This window comes from Triticum dicoccoides, chromosome 6A (genome assembly GCF_002162155.2).
Source record: "Triticum dicoccoides isolate Atlit2015 ecotype Zavitan chromosome 6A, WEW_v2.0, whole genome shotgun sequence".
NCBI lineage: Eukaryota > Viridiplantae > Streptophyta > Magnoliopsida > Poales > Poaceae > Triticum > Triticum dicoccoides.
This window is the reverse complement of record NC_041390.1, coordinates 33,834,249-33,851,224: the sequence shown is the minus strand read 5'-3', so window position 1 is coordinate 33,851,224 and position 16,976 is coordinate 33,834,249. Positions and strand designations below refer to the sequence as shown.

Sequence of the window (16,976 nt, the reverse complement as noted above, 5' to 3'; positions counted from 1 at the left end):
GCGAGCCGGCGGTAGAATCGGCTCTGGGGGCGGTTGGGCATCCAGCCGTTGCCCCAAGGTCGCCCCTAGGCGCCGATATCGACCCATTCCTGACCGCTTTTCGGCCCAATTTTGGCGAAAAATGGCCAGATATCGACACGAATCGGCCCATATTCAGCGTGGTTTTTGTGTCACATATTCATCACAACAAATCAATAAAAATCAAAATAGTTCAACAAATAGTACAACAACAAATAGGTCAATACAAATTATATAGTTCAAGAAATAAAAACTCATATTTCATCACATGTCGAGCTAGGTGTCGCCCTTGATCCTCCATAGGTGCTCCACCAGATCCTGTTGCAGTTGTTGATGCACCTGTGGATCTCGGATCACCTGACGCATATTGAGGTAGGCAGTCCAGGTTGCCGGTAGCTGGTGGTCAACTTCGGCTAGAGGACCCTGCCTGTAGTATGGTTTAGTGTCAAACACTGGCTCTTCTTGCTCGCTCTCGATGATCATGTTGTGTAAGATGACACAACAAGTTATGATCTCCCACATTTGAACTTTCGACCAGGTCTGAGCAGGGTACCGGGCAACAGCAAATCGACATTGGAGCACACCAAATGCCCGCTCGACATCCTTCATGCAAGCCTCCTGCACCTTGGCAAAGTGGGACTTCTTGCCTCCTGGACAGCGTTTGAGATAGTCTTCACAAATGTAGACCATCTCGGATATATGCCATCAGCTTGGTAGTACCCCTTGTTGTAGTGCCGCCCATTGACCTCGAAGTTCATCGGAGGAGAAAGGCCTTCAACAAGCTTGGCAAAGACAGGGGAGCACTGCAGCACATTGATGTCATTGTTAGTTCCTAGCATACCAAAGAAGGAGTGCCAAATCCAGAGGTCATGTGCGGCCACCGCCTCAAGTATCATACTGCAACCGCTTTTGGCGCCTTTGTACATCCCCTGCTAAGCAAATGGGCAGTTCTTCCATTTCCAATGCATGCAGTCGATGCTTCCAAGCATCCCAGGAAATCCTCTTGCTGCATTCTGTGCTAGGATCCGAGCAGTGTCTTCCGCATTGGGTGTTCGCAAGTATTGCGCTCCAAACACTGCCACCACTGCCCTGCAGAACTTGTAGAAACACTCAATGGTGGTGGACTCGTCCATACACCCATAGTCATCGAGTGAATCACCGGGAGCTCCATATGCAAGCATCCTCATTGTTGTCGTGCACTTTTGGATTGAGGTGAATCCAAGTTTGCCGATGCAATCCTTCTTGCACTTGAAGTAGCTATCGAACTCCCGGATGGAATTCACAATCCTGAGGAAAAGCTTTCGGCTCATTCGATAACGGCGCCGAAATACTTTGTCGCCGTGTAGTGGAGCGTCGGCGAAGTAGTCGGAGTAGAGCATGCAGTAGCCTTCGAGACGATGCCGGTTCTTTGCTTTCATCCGCCCCGGCGCCGAGCCACCTCGCCGTGGCTTTTCATTACTCGCCAGCAGGCCGGCGAGGGCGGCGAGGACCATGAGATGTTCCTCTTCCTGAACGTCGGCATCGGCTTCCTCCTCCAGCAGCGCGGCGAGCGCCTCCTCGTCGTCCGAGTCCATTGCCGAGGCAGGCAAATTGCCGAACACCTTGCGGGCGCGGTGGGCGCACACTCGCTGGTACACTGCCCCTTCGCGGCCGAAACGCCAAAAAAATCGCCCAGACGATGGTGGAGAGGCTGCCTTGGTGAAACGTCTACACTTTTTTCCGGTGGGGAATAGCCGGTCTAGAGGTGGTGGGCGGTGGGTGGCGCCGGGATCAGCCGCTGGCTGCTGGGTGGCGGCCGAGCGCGGGGGGTGGGAGGCGAATCTGGACGATAGGCTTGACTTTTCGCCTGACGGTGTGGGACAGGCGTGCTTTTCCCTTGCGCCGGAGCCTCCGAGCGCCCCCCAGTGCACCGAGTTCGGCCTGCGATCTCCGGACCAAAAAACGGGCCGAGCCCGCGGATTTCGGCGTCCTGGGGCGCGACTGGGGCGTTATTTCGGCGCCGACGCGGAAAAAGTCGCCTGAAGGGGCCTGTTGGGGGCGAGGCTGGAGATGCTCTTAAGATATCAAGTGTCGGCCACTATAATAAGCTCCAATCAAAGTTTAAAAAGTGAACTATGCCATTTAGCTGCGGCTTGGTCAGAAAGAATGAAGAGCTACTTCCTCCGTCCCAAAATTCTTGTCAAGTCTAAAACAAGAATTTTAGGACGAAGGGAGTATAATAGAGCTTGAAAAAAGCTAAACCATATTTAGCATTTTTGAGTAAATCATGGAAAGACAACAACCAGGTGACAATATCTTTTTTTTTCGAGGGTATGCAAATTGCGTACCTTAGCTTTATAGAAGAAGAGAAATGAGACATACAACAACGTCAACCACTCGCTGCGAACAACGAAGGCGACCCACTCCACACCCGGCTCATTTTACTCGTGTCGCTCCAAACTTACATGATATTTTGTACCAATATAGCCTCTAGCATTTTACCATTTCGATTGAATAACACTAATTTATTTTTATATATTGTGCATCCGATAGAATAACTTAATGACATGAATATATGTCGCACAACAAATTAAACAACACTTGAAAATATTTTCATGAAAATCTAATGACAATAATTATTTATTCTTAGAATCAGTCCAAAGTTAGATGTCTGATTGTACGCTTTCCTGAACACCACTTATTCTGTAATAGAGATACTATTTTTTTCCTAGTTTCACTGGATACATTTTTCAAATTTTTGGTTATGTATTTAGTGCTGTCTATTCAAAAGATATATGTTTTTATTTTGATGTATGTTACTTTTTTTGGGGTAGAAATGTACTATCCATATCTTTTACATTTGACACTACTAATAAAAAAGACAAACATTTTTTTCACCGATTGTTTATTGTCTCAGTAGTAATATTTTTATTAAATTGAAAAAAAATTAAGAAAGGAAATGACAACATATTAGCTTTCATGGGAGTGGATGGTGTAAACCCATTTAATTTACTTTTTCACATGCTACATTTTTATCCAATGAAATAATTTCTATATGTACAATCTGTATTTTTTTCAGAAATAAAATAGTTTTCATCGACTTTGAAATATATCCCAAGGAAAAATATTACATGCGTAACATTTTTTTCTCTGACAAATCTAGAATCTGCGATCATCGTAACATTAACCAGGCATCACCATGTATCGTCTGCACATCCTTTTGCTTGTGAATGTGACGAAAATCTGCCCGGTATATTCATGAACGCAATTTGCAAAAAAAGAAGAAAGAAGTATATTCATGAACGCACAAGCATCACGTATCAGATCAAGAGTACTTCTACCTAGCTAGATTTTTGTCTTGTCTATGCAGAGGGCAGAGATGCGGGGCGTGGTAAGACTTTCAACCACACACAGACACAGTACAAACACGCACATCCCGTCTACAGCCCTGCCTTGTATGGACAAAGCCAGAGCCGTGTACTATTAGCGTCGATGCACTGCTGAAAGCCCGACCGAAACTACTTCACAAACGATGCCTGCTGGACGATTCATGCATGATAGTTAATCCACCGGCTGCGTTGCACCTAATCCTACGCATGGATGGTCCGATTTGCAGTATCGTCCAGCAATCGTCCAACAGGTATCGTGTGTATAGCAGCACTCAAGCCCGACATGCATGTAGCAGATCTTGGCACACATCTCGATGAAAATAGACGGTGGTGACAAGGAGTTTAGCTTTTTTTTCTTTTTCTTTTGCGGGAAACAAGAAGCGTAGCTAGTGCTTTTGTTCATTCACAACTTTCCCAAGGACCTTTCCTTAAAAAAAACTTTCCCAAGGACCTTCCACCTAACTAGGTTTTAGCTTCAACTCGCACAAAAGGTGCCTTCAACGTTTGGTCGAGGAGGCCCGAGGACTCCAAGATCAGCTAGCATTTGCGATCATCGTAACATTAACCAGGCACCACCATGAATCGTCTGCACATCCTCTTGCTTGTGAATGTAACGAAAACCTGCCTAGTATATTCGTGAACGCAATTTGCAAGAAAAAAAAGTATATTCATGAACGCACAAGCATCACATATCAGATCAAGAGTATTTCTACCTAGCTAGATTTTTGTCTTGTAAAAGATTTAAAAGACCTACGCGCAAATTACTAAGTCTTGCGTCCGAACGCTAGGCCAAGGGTCACTCTGGGGTGTGTCACTTCTCACGGGAGCGAGATCTAGTGACACATAAACAAAAGTAGCCAAGTTCATTATGGACTACAAGTCGGGAGATTCAAACAAATTACTACTATCAGGTATCAGCATCTTGTAAACTGCACCGCTAAATGCACACCCATGTTCTCTTTTACGCTAATCCACTTGGCGGTACAAAAACGGGAGCATCAGTTAGTTCGGCCGACGTCAAAACAGCATGGTAGCCTGCTAGCTAGTAGTCGTATCTACCATTCTTAAGAAGTTGTTCCCCACTATTTGATTTATCTCAACATGCAACCCATCCACATCATCACACATGCCACTTCAGCGATCCCGTTTCATTTTTTCAACCATAACAGCCATGCATGTGCCCCCTCAGCAAAAGAGTGGTGTTTTTAATTAACAAATCTGCCACGTCATCTAAATAAAAAACTAACAAATAGTGGGAGATGCACAGCCATGCTAGACACCGAAGAGACCTGGCGTTTCCTCTTCATAACAACTAGAGGAGAAACGTAGAACACTAAACCTGACGATGCATATTCCATCCCTTAATTAAACGAGTGCAGCCACCGAAACGGAGCTCCAGCGCGAGCGACCTCGACGCCAGGATGGGGCTGCATGCTGTGCTACCCCGCAGCACCTGGACGGAACCGCCTGGGCTTTGCTCGGCTGATCGTCCGTACAGACTTCATCTGGCCGCGCTGCCCTCCACGCCCCAGTCCAAGCCGTCATGGCACCAGCAAGGAATCGCCGTAAGCCTGCAGCACGTCGTTGGCACCCGCATGGGTTCCGCTCGGCCAGCCACCTCCGGCCGTCAGTACAGACTTCACTCGGCCGCGCTTCCATTGATCCATTCACACCCAGCACAATTAGGAACACTTGCGGCTGTCCCCTCAGCCATCCTGCCTTTGGTCCGGCATGGAGCATGGTGAGTCGGTCGACGCGGCGTGCGATGGGAGAGGGAGAAGAGAGCTCTTTGCAGTAAGGATATCTCATTTCACTTATGTTGTCTCAAGAATTTCAACATCACTAGAGCCCGAAGCTTGTGGGATTTCATTGCAATGGGTAAGCTGAACTCCTCTGTCTTTGGTTTCAATATTCAGTCAGCAAGGTGAATGGGATTTTTTTCCAAATTACTGAATCTAGAGGCCACTTGATTGGTTTTATTCAGAGAATTTTGATATATATACTTACGGGAGCAGTCCAACGGTCCATCTCTTTGTGTCGATTATCTGTCGATCTTCTGTTATTGTGTTAACTAAAGAGAGCAGAATGGATGAAGCGGAAGGTTAATTCATACATATTAGGCTAAGGTGATTTAAGCTATTTCCTCATAAGTACTACTTCAATGCTAAATTACCTTTTGCATTACAGAATTATGATCTTTTAAAGGTATGACATTGTAAATCATTTTTTGATTTCACATTAACAATGCTATGTTCATCCCCTATTGTTGTGACCTCCATGGTAATCATTGCAACATAATTATAACAAATAATCACGGGTTATCTATTTTTGCATCACTAGCTGTAAATGAAATCAGCTGCTTAAAAATTTCAACCATATATTCCCGCTGCAACGCGCGGGGAATTGTCTAGTTTCTATTATAAATGGCGCTAGTCTACCCGCCTCTGGAGCTTCCGCGTTCGCCGATTGGACCGAGCGATCTTTTTACTATTGTTCTGTTACATCATGTAATGTTATTCTCAATGATCATATCTATAAAGTCCCAGCTCAATATTATTTTATTGAGCCGGCCCTTGGGGGCTACACGTTGTTGTTCAAAGTCTACATGATCATATCTATAAAGTCCCTGCTCATTATTGCATAATGACCCGGCCCTTGGGAGCTACACTGGTTGAAGTTTTTTGAGCATCAGGCAATTACAAGTCCCAGGTTGCTGCAAAGCATGACAACCCGGCCCTTGGGGCTACATAATATGGAGTATTCAGTTTTTACTAGTGACTCGGATGAACAATATGGATTTCATCCTATGGTGGTGATGTGTCTGTGTACATTTTGCAGGGTGTACGTAAGAAAATTCTTGTTCGATTGTTTAATAGTAGTGGAGACGAGGAGGCACTTGCCTTCTTGCCTATCCTAGTAGGTGATGGCATATGACTATCATGGCATCACCGACGTGGCGGCCCTCTCCAGCAGTATCTAGAACTCTAGCGTAGGCTCGGTCGCAGCAACCCCGATGGAGTCGCCATCCTCGTCACGGAGTGTTCAAATATATTGCCCGCCTCTTTCCATCAGCTCGGACTTTTGGAGCAACAAGCTGGTGCATGAGTTCAATATATGGTATCTGAATCAAGAGGTTTTGAATTCAAAAACCTGACAACGCAGTAGTAAAAATAAACGATTCTGTGGCCTACATCGATCCCACGTCCAAGGACTAAAATATCCTAGAGGTTAGGGGGAGTGTTGATATATTTACTGTCCCTTTTCATCAGTTCGGAATTTTAGAGCACTAGCTGAAGCATGAATTCAATACAAGGGACACGATACTGGGGATAAAAAAACATTCAGGCACGGTCGCAGCCAAAAGGATTTCACGGGACCTAACGGCACTAGCTAGTTGTACATGTGTCATGAGAGGAGAGAAATCCGGAGGAGTGGGATGTAGGGAGGGGCTCACCTCGAGCGATAGTGGTCGTGGCAGCGGTGCAGACCGTGGCACGGTTTCGCTGGACCAGTTCATGTGGCGTCGTATTCCCTTCCCCATCGTGTCGAGCACATCGATGGCATTTCCTAAATGGTGCCTTAAGTGCCCATTTCTTTGAAACAGGCAAACGGGCGCACACGCTGCATCCACACTGGCCGACCCATCATACTCGTTTTTTTTACGTTTTTCTGCAAAACCTTTCAAAAAATGTGTGCCGTGAAGTTTCGAACCGCGCTGCCCATGCAATGGGCGAGCGTGCTAACCATCCCGAACAACATTCGCTTCATGATGGATTCCTTCTTTTATTCTTCTTTAAATAATGATCTTTTTAATGTTAGATTTCCAACTTGTTTGTTTTTTGGCCCTTTTTTTTTCTGTTTTTCTTCTTTTTTCATTTTCATGAACTTTCTTGAGTTTATGAACTATTTTTGTTTTTGTGATTTTTTTCAAATATTTTGAATTCGTGAACTTTTTTTAATTTGATGAACTTTTTTCAAATTCAATAAACTTTTTTCAAAGCAATGAACCTTTTCCAGATTTGATAAACTTTTCTTCAAGTCGAAGACCATTTTTTACAAATTTGATGAACTTTTTATAAATTTGATGAACTTTTTGCTAAATTTGTGAACTTTTCTACAAAATCGATGAACTTTTTTTTTCAAATTCATGAAACTTTTCCAGAATTTGGTGAAATTTTATTTTATTTTCCGAATTCCATGAACTTTTTAAATTTTTTTAACTATTTTGTCATATATGCGAACCTTTTTTAAAGCAACTTTATGATTTTTCACGATTTCACGTTTTTATTTTTCAATTGATTTATACGTATGGAATATATGTTAATGTTTTGTACTAAAACGATGTTAAATAGCACTGTTTTTGGATTGTAATTAGCAAAGTATTCTCGGTCCATTGGTTGTTGCCTCAAGTCTTCAAATCCATATTTTTGGCTGAATATTTTCTCTTCGTGTCTATATTTTCTGCAGGTTGCTTGGTCGGCCCGCTAGGCGTCGCACGTGGGCGCCAGCAGTGGTTAGCGGCACTAAAAGCGACCTATAGGAGATCTCCATATCGATCGGTCTGGCGACGACTGACACGTCCCATCTCAACGCATCAACCGAAGGGATCCGAGCCTTCCGGTCTCTCTGGCCATTTGGGATGAGCGAAAAGGCCCAATCAACGAGATAATTCAGATTTTTTTTCTCTAAAGCAGCAGCCGCTTAGGACAGCGCATCTAACCGCCAAAAATGACCCTCATATGGGATCTAATGGTCAGAATGGCAGATGGCGTGAGAGAACTTGGTTTAGCCTCAGTGTTACTATCCTAAATGATCATTTAAAAGATAGCATGTAAAAATCATATAGCTCACTTTATAATATTAGATAAATCAAGAAGCAAGATGAAATTCATCATTCTTCATATGGCTTATCAGAGAACAATCTTGTTGGTACACAATTTATGATCGAGAGTGGCGACGGCGCGGACGGGTTCGCGCGCTCCTGCTATCAGGCAAGGATGGAGCGGCGATGCGTGGCGTATAGTATTAAATGTGGTTGTATGTACACAGCGTCGTTATGTACGGGCGCAAACGAGTTGGCGAAACGGTGATGTCAAACATAACCGGGGAGAATCGGTCCAGGACAGTAATGTGCCGTCGGTACAGGTGCGTTATGACTGTTCATGTTAAAAGTTAGGTTTGTATTGATAGCTAAATGTAGGTCCCACCACGCCTAGGTGGATTGTAGTTGACTGTTTGTGTAACTTTGGATCTAAATTGTGTTTCACTCTGGCGTAAATTATGATTAACTTTTTTAGTTGGCCATAATTATTGTGTTTCATAAAATCTATCGCACATCTAAATGCATAGCTGTTGGAATTTGTTTTGTCTTTGAGATTCGCGCGTACAAGTTTTTCTTCCCACTTCACGCACGCTCGCGCCGCTGCTGCCGTCGCCTATCCCGCAGCCCATTTTTCAAATGGATTTTGCGTAGCGGCCTGTTGTTTCGGGGAGTATCTCATCTTTTTTAAGGGGCGATGAGAGTTTGAGTGTAATTGAAAATACCTTTTTTAGTTTTGTTTTTATTTTATGTGTTATTTAGAAATATATATCACGCAGGAGTATATGCTCATGTCTATCAAGCATACAGTTGTACATATTGTTGCAAGAACTTTGTTTTTTAGTTTATTTTAAAGTTCTAAATTTTATTTTTTAGGAAGAATTTCTCTCGTGGTGATGTTGTTTGTTTCGAGCCTGTTGCTTGGGGTAATCATTTTAAAGTTGAAGTGTTTGATGAAGAAGAAAATGGGAAGATGGACAATCATAGTCCTGGTTTGTCTTTTTTTACTTTTTTTGTTGTGTATTGTACTGATTTTTTTCTATATTTTTTGTTTCGTTTATTTACAAGGATAATGCTAGTCCCGGATGACGTTCGTGTGATTCTCCAGGATATTTATTTCACGGACTTGCGTAGTCTCATCGATTATGCCATTGGAGGGCTTGTTGGCACACTATCCAGGCGATGTAGGGCTGGGCACGACTTTACGGATGCGTCAAACTGGTGCACTTGTCGGGAATCGTCTTGTTACACCTACGGCATATTTCTTTCTTTCTTTTTTTGTATTTCTTGTACTCAAAGAATTTTCTTTATTACAGGCTATGTACAAGGAGCAATAACAACAAGGCTATGATAGATGAAGTATGCCATAATTTTTGTTACACCTACGGTCTTTGAGTCGGCAGTGTTGTTTTGGTCAAAGTTGAAAAATGATGGTAGGATGACAATTCTCAACAATATGTTCCTAATAGTTGATATCATGGAAAAGTGATAGACATTTTTTTGCAATAATAACTTCATGAGCTTTTTTTTTTTGGTACGCATAGATTTTTTTATTTCTAACGCACATGTTTTGTAATAATAACATTTTTATTTTATTTTATTTTTGCAATAATAACTTCCCCCTTAGGTGATGAATAATTTAATTTATTCCTTAACCATCGACTTGCGACTCTACCACCCACTCCTAAATCAGGTGGTTTTGTTGTTCATCGGGCGATTTGGGGATCGAATGGGGAGCAGATCCAGAAGGACCAGTGGGTTGCGTTAAAATACATCCGGTGGGCCTGCCAACTACATAACGTACCTCACTGTTACGGGCCGTTTCGCACTTCCGGTACAGACAAGTCCAGAACAGTAGACAAACCACATGTTTTTTTTGCAATGAAGACAAACCACGCGTTGCATAAACACCGTGAAAATCCTCGTCTAACGCCTGCACCAGCAACGTTTCTTGCCCGTTATGTACGCGCATTAATTGTGCTCACCCGTCACGTACAATACGGCGGGCATCTCGTGCCTCCAGCGGATCGAACGCACGACGATTCCGAGAGCGTGCGAGCTCGTCCGCGCTTTGCAATTTTCGATTTATGATCTCATTACTTTATTTAGTTAAACATGACATCCGATCCTAGCTAAATAGTATCCATTTTAACGCAATCCAGGCACTTGCACCCCTCCGCAACACACTCGCCATGTCCACCGCTCCACATAAGGTGGTCGATGCATGCCTTAGGGCATGTACAATGGTGCTATCTTAGGAGTGCCACGTAGGATTAATGATGAGGTGAAGGAGAGAGAACTCACAAGAAAAGGTTTGTCTTCTCTTATTTAAGATAAGACAAGAGATGATCTCTTAGCACAATTTGTCTCACCATGTTTTAAGGAATGACTAGCTACTGAAGATAAGGTTAAGATATAACCCATTGTAGACATACTTTTTTGTCATCTCTAAATTACATGCAACACTTAAGATAAGACTGTTTTATCAACTATTGTACATGCCCTTATTGCAGCTTTTATTATCACATGGCTTTGGTGATGGGATAATGCTTGACACACAGGGGTCTCCTTCAACGGCCGCTGACGCCTTTGTTACCGCATCTGCAAAATCCCACCATGAGGAAAAGGGAAGATCAAAACTTGGCCATTATTTGTTGGGCAAGATTTTGAAGGAACATATTACATGAATAAATGGGTACCTGATGCTAGGACAAGGAAGGCCGCGATCAAGAGCAACATCTGGCTAGTCCTCATCTTAGATAGTTGTTGTATTGAAGGAAAGACTTGTCAAATGATTGCCTTGCTTTGTGAGTTCTGAAGGAGAACATCACGACATGCCATTTTATACTGGATTTATGGTATTAAAGTACAAGATTTATGATATTATAATCAATTTTATTAATTATTAGTATCCAAATATTATTGTCCCATAGTAATTACTATCCAATATTATTCGCTTATGTATATCTTCTTTCTGGTTAAACTAGTAAATGCGTATGTGCAACACACGTATATTTAGACAATATATTAATTGCATGTGGATTTTCGGTATGCTATTATTTATGTGTTCATTCTGTGATTAGTGTAATATTTGGTATGATATTAATTGCGCATTAAACACGTTGAATGCTTACCATTGGAGCAGTCTAGGTCGTTGGATTGACTTAGTCTGATGGCCGAGATCAGTTGGATCTGCCCCTTTGGGTCTTTTTATATTGGTGTAGCTATGTGTTTCCTTTTACTCCATCTGTTCCTTTATATAAGGTGTATTTGTTTTTGATAAATTTTTACAATGTAAGATGCATTTTTTCTAATTTCTCATAGCCCCTTTTATATCCCTATAGAAAAGAGGAAAGTATCTTTCTCCCGATTGTCTGTATCTCTCTTTATAGAAAAAGAGGGAAAGTATATCTCCCCTGATTGAATGTATCTCTTTCTGTCAAAGCCTAACTGATTTACTTGCCAGTAATCAACAAATTTGACAACGGTAATTTTGTACTAATGTATCTATAATTTGTTGCCTTGGTCACCGTGCTAAAAAATATACACCTTAGATAAAGGAACTGCGGGAGTATATGCTAAGAGGAATTAGAAGAAATGCATCTTACATTCTGGAATTTTATCAAAAAAGAAATACACCTTATATAAAGGAACGGAGGGAGTATATGATAAGAGTATTTACACTATAATTACAAAAACGAGTAAAAAGACATCTGCCATTTCCAGTCCGAGGCAACATTAAGAGTATGGGAGTGATTACACTGTGACTACAAAAATCAAGGGATCTTGTCAATCCAACTCTTGAGATCTGCCGCATCCTTTCTTTTAATTCTTTTTTTTTGAATTTTCTTTTCTTTTAATTCTGCGTTCAAGCAGTTGAAGGTCATTCTTGAATCTGTGCTTCCAGGATTGAAGGTCATTCTGAAAAAAAATACATTCCTCTGCATCCAAATGTTCCAGCACCCTGAAATGATGATGTCCATGGCAACTGGAGAGGGAAGTTGATTTTATGCCAACTTGATCTCATCATACACTGAGATACCCCTTCTATTGTTTGGTATGATCATTTGCCAATATCCCAGAGAAAAAAAATACAGTCCCAGAATAGGTGAAGTGGGAATTCCCCCACATGTTCAGTACAAAGAGCACAAGTGTAGTCAGGAATGATGAAACCTTTGTGTTTTAGGCTTTTAGCATCCTTCTTGAGTTGAGCCTGCTGTGCAAGATTAGCCAGAGAGAAATCTGGTGCTTTACTCTGCTAGCTCCCTTCGAAATCCAGTGAAAAAGAGAGTGTCCTTCAGGTCCATTTATCACATGCTTGTACATAAGCATAGATGAGTAACCATTGTCACCCCATTTCTAGGTCCAGAGATCATTATCAGAAGTTGGTGAGGAAGAAACAACTGGATCTCTGAAAAGAAGAAATTGTTGATGGGCTTGGATTGACAGAGCTGAGGGATATGTTGATGTGATTTGCAAAGGAAAATAACTCAGGGAACAGGTTAGTCAGGGGGCGCGCCATTCCACTTGTCCTTCCAGAACAGAGTTGTGTTTCTTGGCCCACTTAACTAAAATTTTGGAAATGTTACTGTAATGTGAGTTGCCCACCTTTGTCCATGCTCTAGCTACAACCAACCAACAAAGATAGTGACCAAAAGAGGCGCGCCAATGTTCATATACACAGGAGAAGAGAAAAAAACAGCAATCATATTAGTAAATAAACATCAGCAATTAGCAATCTGTCACCACGCACGCAAGCGCAAAATACAGTGAGACTTTCAGCAGCACAAACGACACAGCCCAACTTGCGAAACCACAACGCAAAAAAAAAAAAGCTGGCACAAAAAAGGGTTCGGTCCAGAGTCTCCAGACTCGAGAAGGCCCAAGGGCTGAGGATCGATAAATATCTTCGATCATCATCGCCAGGCACCATGCATCATCTGCACATCCCCCTTTGCCTCAAACAAAACAAAAATCTGCACATCCCCAACTGCCCAGCATTTTCAAGAGCGCCAAAGCATCACATGCCAGATCAAAAACAGTTCTTCTAGGCTTTGATTTGTTTATGAAATGTTTAAAAGACCTACGCGCAAATTACTAGGTCTTGCGTCTGAAGTCTGAACGCTATGCCAAGGGTCACTCTCCGGGGGTATCATAGAGACATAGACTGATTTGGCATCATGCTGCACAAGTACACATGCAAACTTGGCCACTTGACCACGAGGACGAGATCCAGTGACACACACAAAAAAGATTACACACTTGGCCACGTTTGAGATTATAAGTATCATATATGGACTGGACTGCGCGTCGGGAGACGCGAACAAATTACTAGGTAGTACTATATCTATCAGCAGTCAACCGATCGACCGTGGTTCCAGATCTGAGATCCCTGATACAGCATCTCATAAGACACACCGCTAAATGCATGCTCCCGTTGTCATTTATTTACGCTGGTCATAATGGGTAAGAACATAAGCTAGTAATTTACACACTTTCCTAGACTATGTTACTACCTTCATAGTGGGTAGGAACATCTATGTAGTGTCATGCAACGATGTATTTATTAGGTTATAGACTCATTGTTTCTTGAAGTGTGTGATGTTCCGGTAACTTAGCTAGTTACCACAAGCACCTCTCTCTTTATTAAATATGTGCCACATAAGCAAAGTTGTATTGGAGTGTACGATGTTACTCCTAAGTTCCTCCCCACTGTGACCAGCCTTACCCTAATCAACTTGGTAGTACTAACACGGGAGCGTCATGCATGTTAGTTCGGCCTGACGTAAGAGCATCCATTAAGGCCGACGTCAGGGTCGCTCTACACTCCAATAGCTGGTAAGTAATACTCCCTATAGTTATAATAACATCTTACATTATAGGACGAAGGGAGTAGCTGCCTCACTCCACTCCATGAGCTTCACTAAGAGTCCTGGTCCAGGCCGATCAACAACTGAAGCTCCAACTGGCCACAAACGACAAAGCCGAACTTACGAGACCACGACGCAAAAAATCTCCCTCCAAGTGGCCACAAAAAGCCTTCAACGACTGGTCGGTAAGGTAGCTTGGATCATCATCGTCGTCACATTTCATGATGACGCATAGTTTCAGACTTTCAGTGACTCGCGCCAGCCACCCTTGCTTCTGACGAACAAAACCTGCCCAGTATTTTCAAGAGCGCGCAAGCATCACATGTCATTACAGATCAGAAGTGGTTCTACTAGACTTTTGTCTTGTGAAATATTTAGAAGACCTACGCGCAAATTTCTAGGTCTTTGCGTCTGCAATCTGAGTCTGAACGCTAGGCCAAGCGTCACTTTGTGCGGTACCATAGACTAATTTGGCACCCACGAGGATGAGATCTAGTCACACACAGAAAAAATTATACACTTGGCCACGTTTATTCCAGATCAAACACCGTGGTTCCAGATCCAATGTGGAGAAAACGGCATTGGATACTCCCCGTTGTCTTTTTACCCTAATCAAACGGGAGGATCAGGTCGGCCGACGTGAGGAGCATCCATTAGGCCAACTTCAGGATCTCTCTTCACTCCGATAGCTAGCTGGTAGTGGTATATAATGAAGCTGCCTCACTTGTCAGTCTCGCCACTCCACTCCACAAGCTAAGCTGATACTCCAAGTTGATCAAGAACTGAAGCTCCATTGGTCGATCGACACCAGAGTGTCAAGAGTCATACATGGAGCTGCTGACCGATGCCCCAGCCCACCACTTCGTGCCGGAAAAGTACGTCTTCCCCTGACAAAGACATCCCTGAAGCTGCCTTCCCCGTCATCGACATTCACCCCGCCTCCCTCTCCGACGACCGCCGCCGCTGCTCACTCGTTGCAGAGATCATCCGGGCTGGCAAGGAGTTCAGCTTCTTATATCTACGTAGTAATGTTTTGGGTACCGAGCTAAAAAAATCGGTTACCGGGCAGTAACCACAAATCCCAGCACCCTATGAGAATCGCCTTACCAAGCAAAAAATCCTGAATTTAACCTTGACATATACCCTTGCCATGAGCTATCCAGCTGACTCAATAGGTTTGTATATATAAATTAGGTGGTGAACCACGGCGTCGGGGAGGACGTGGTGCGAGGGTTCCGTGCCGCAGCGGCGGGGCTCTTTGCGCTGCCAGCGGAGGAGAAGCTTCCCTACTGCTCCTACGACATGAGCAAGCACTTCAGGCTCGCCACCAGCACGGCCTTCCACCGCAACCAGACCTGCTACTGGCGCGACTACTTCCGGATCCGCTGCTACCCTGTCACTGACGAAGTCACACGCCACTGGCCGTCCAAGCCGCCGACGTTCGGGTCCTCCCTCGCGGAGTACTCTACAAAGGTGCACCAGCTCTCCCAGACTCTGCTCCGACTCATCGCCGAGGGGCTTGGCCTCGACGATGGCTTCTTTGCTGGCGACATCAGCGGCGGAGTGACCCAGATGAACACGAACTACTACCCTCCATGCCCGGACCCGACCGTCACACTCGGCCTCTTCCCGCACTGTGACCGCCACCTCCTCACCGTGCTTTCCCAGGGCGACGTTGCCGGGCTCCAAGTGAGGCATGATGGGAGGTGGCTACTTGTGCCCGCGGTGCCCGGCGCACTCGTCATCAACTTCGGCCACCAGATGGAGATTGTCACCAACAGGTTGCTGGCCAGCGTCGAGCACCGTGTGGTCACCAACACCACGGTGGCGAGGCTGTCAGTGGCGACCCTCATCACGCCCAAGATGGAATGCTGCATCGGCCCGGCACCGGAGATGGTGGACGAGGTGACAAATCCAGCCAAGTACAGGGAGTTCATGTTCAGCGAGTTCATGGAGGCATACGCTGCCGCCGACGCCAGCAGGGAGAGAGAGTCCTTGAGTCCTTCAAGATCCACCACTAGCTCTACTTCTATGGATTTGGGTTGTCTATCGCGCGCCTCCTGGGATGTGGTTTCCTCTCCTTCCAAACTTCTTTCTCCTTCGGTTTTGATTGCTTAGGTTCTGCCTTTCCTAACACCTGAAAATGCAATCGCTCACCAGATTTGTAAGCCCGACTAAGCTGCGCCCCATATGTTTTCTCCGTGTCATGGACTCATGGTATGGGATAGTGCCAATTCTTTTAGTTTCCGCCAAAGTGCCAGAGTACTTAGTGTACCAAGAACTGAATGCCGCTACAATTTATCGGATAGTAGTTATCTTACAGCAAAAGAAAATGTTGATTTTTAAACCATATCTTTGGATTTTGATTATCACCCCAAAAGGCATCAGCAGCTGTAGTGACCTTGCCTAAGGCAAACAATGTGCGGGCTAAGTATATAAATTCAGTTTTCTGTTTATAAGAACGGTGCTCATTGTGAAGTAAACCTGAGAAAACACAACTCACCTCAAGTGTGCATAGTTGACCTGACACGTCCATTGAAACACCCACTTCGTCACTCGAAAAAAATGAATGTTGTACAGAAAGAGAAGGCAGTAACAACTGGAACAATAGAAAATAGGGAAAGTAGTGGCTGCACCCACCTTTGGTGCACCCACGGAATGAACAGTAAATTCGAAAGAAATAGTAAAAAAATTAAAAAAATCTGAAACTTGGTGGATGTGATTATGAGCTAATGTTTTAGGTGCTTGCAAAGTTTGGTCACCAAAAAACATCAAATGATTTCCATACAAAACGAAATACAAATGATGTTGTGCACCCACGTTACTGTTCACATGTTTTCAGCACAAACTTTGTTTTTTTTTTGTACAGATTTCCTCGGATGTTATTTCGCCACTAAATTT

At 43.8% G+C, this 16,976-nt stretch overlaps 1 long non-coding RNA gene and 1 pseudogene across 1 annotated transcript; one reads left to right on the top strand and one right to left on the bottom strand.

Annotated features, from left to right (window-relative positions):
- Nucleotides 1-10,505: 10,505 nt before the first annotated feature.
- On the bottom strand, nt 10,506-11,022 carry LOC119316298. The gene is made up of 2 exons (XR_005152857.1): nt 10,905-11,022; nt 10,506-10,806 (listed from the first exon to the last, which is right to left on the bottom strand). It is a non-coding gene; the product is annotated as an uncharacterized LOC119316298 (long non-coding RNA).
- A 3,881-nt stretch (nt 11,023-14,903) lies between these two features.
- Nucleotides 14,904-16,193, top strand: LOC119315573 (annotated as a pseudogene).
- Nucleotides 16,194-16,976: the final 783 nt, after the last annotated feature.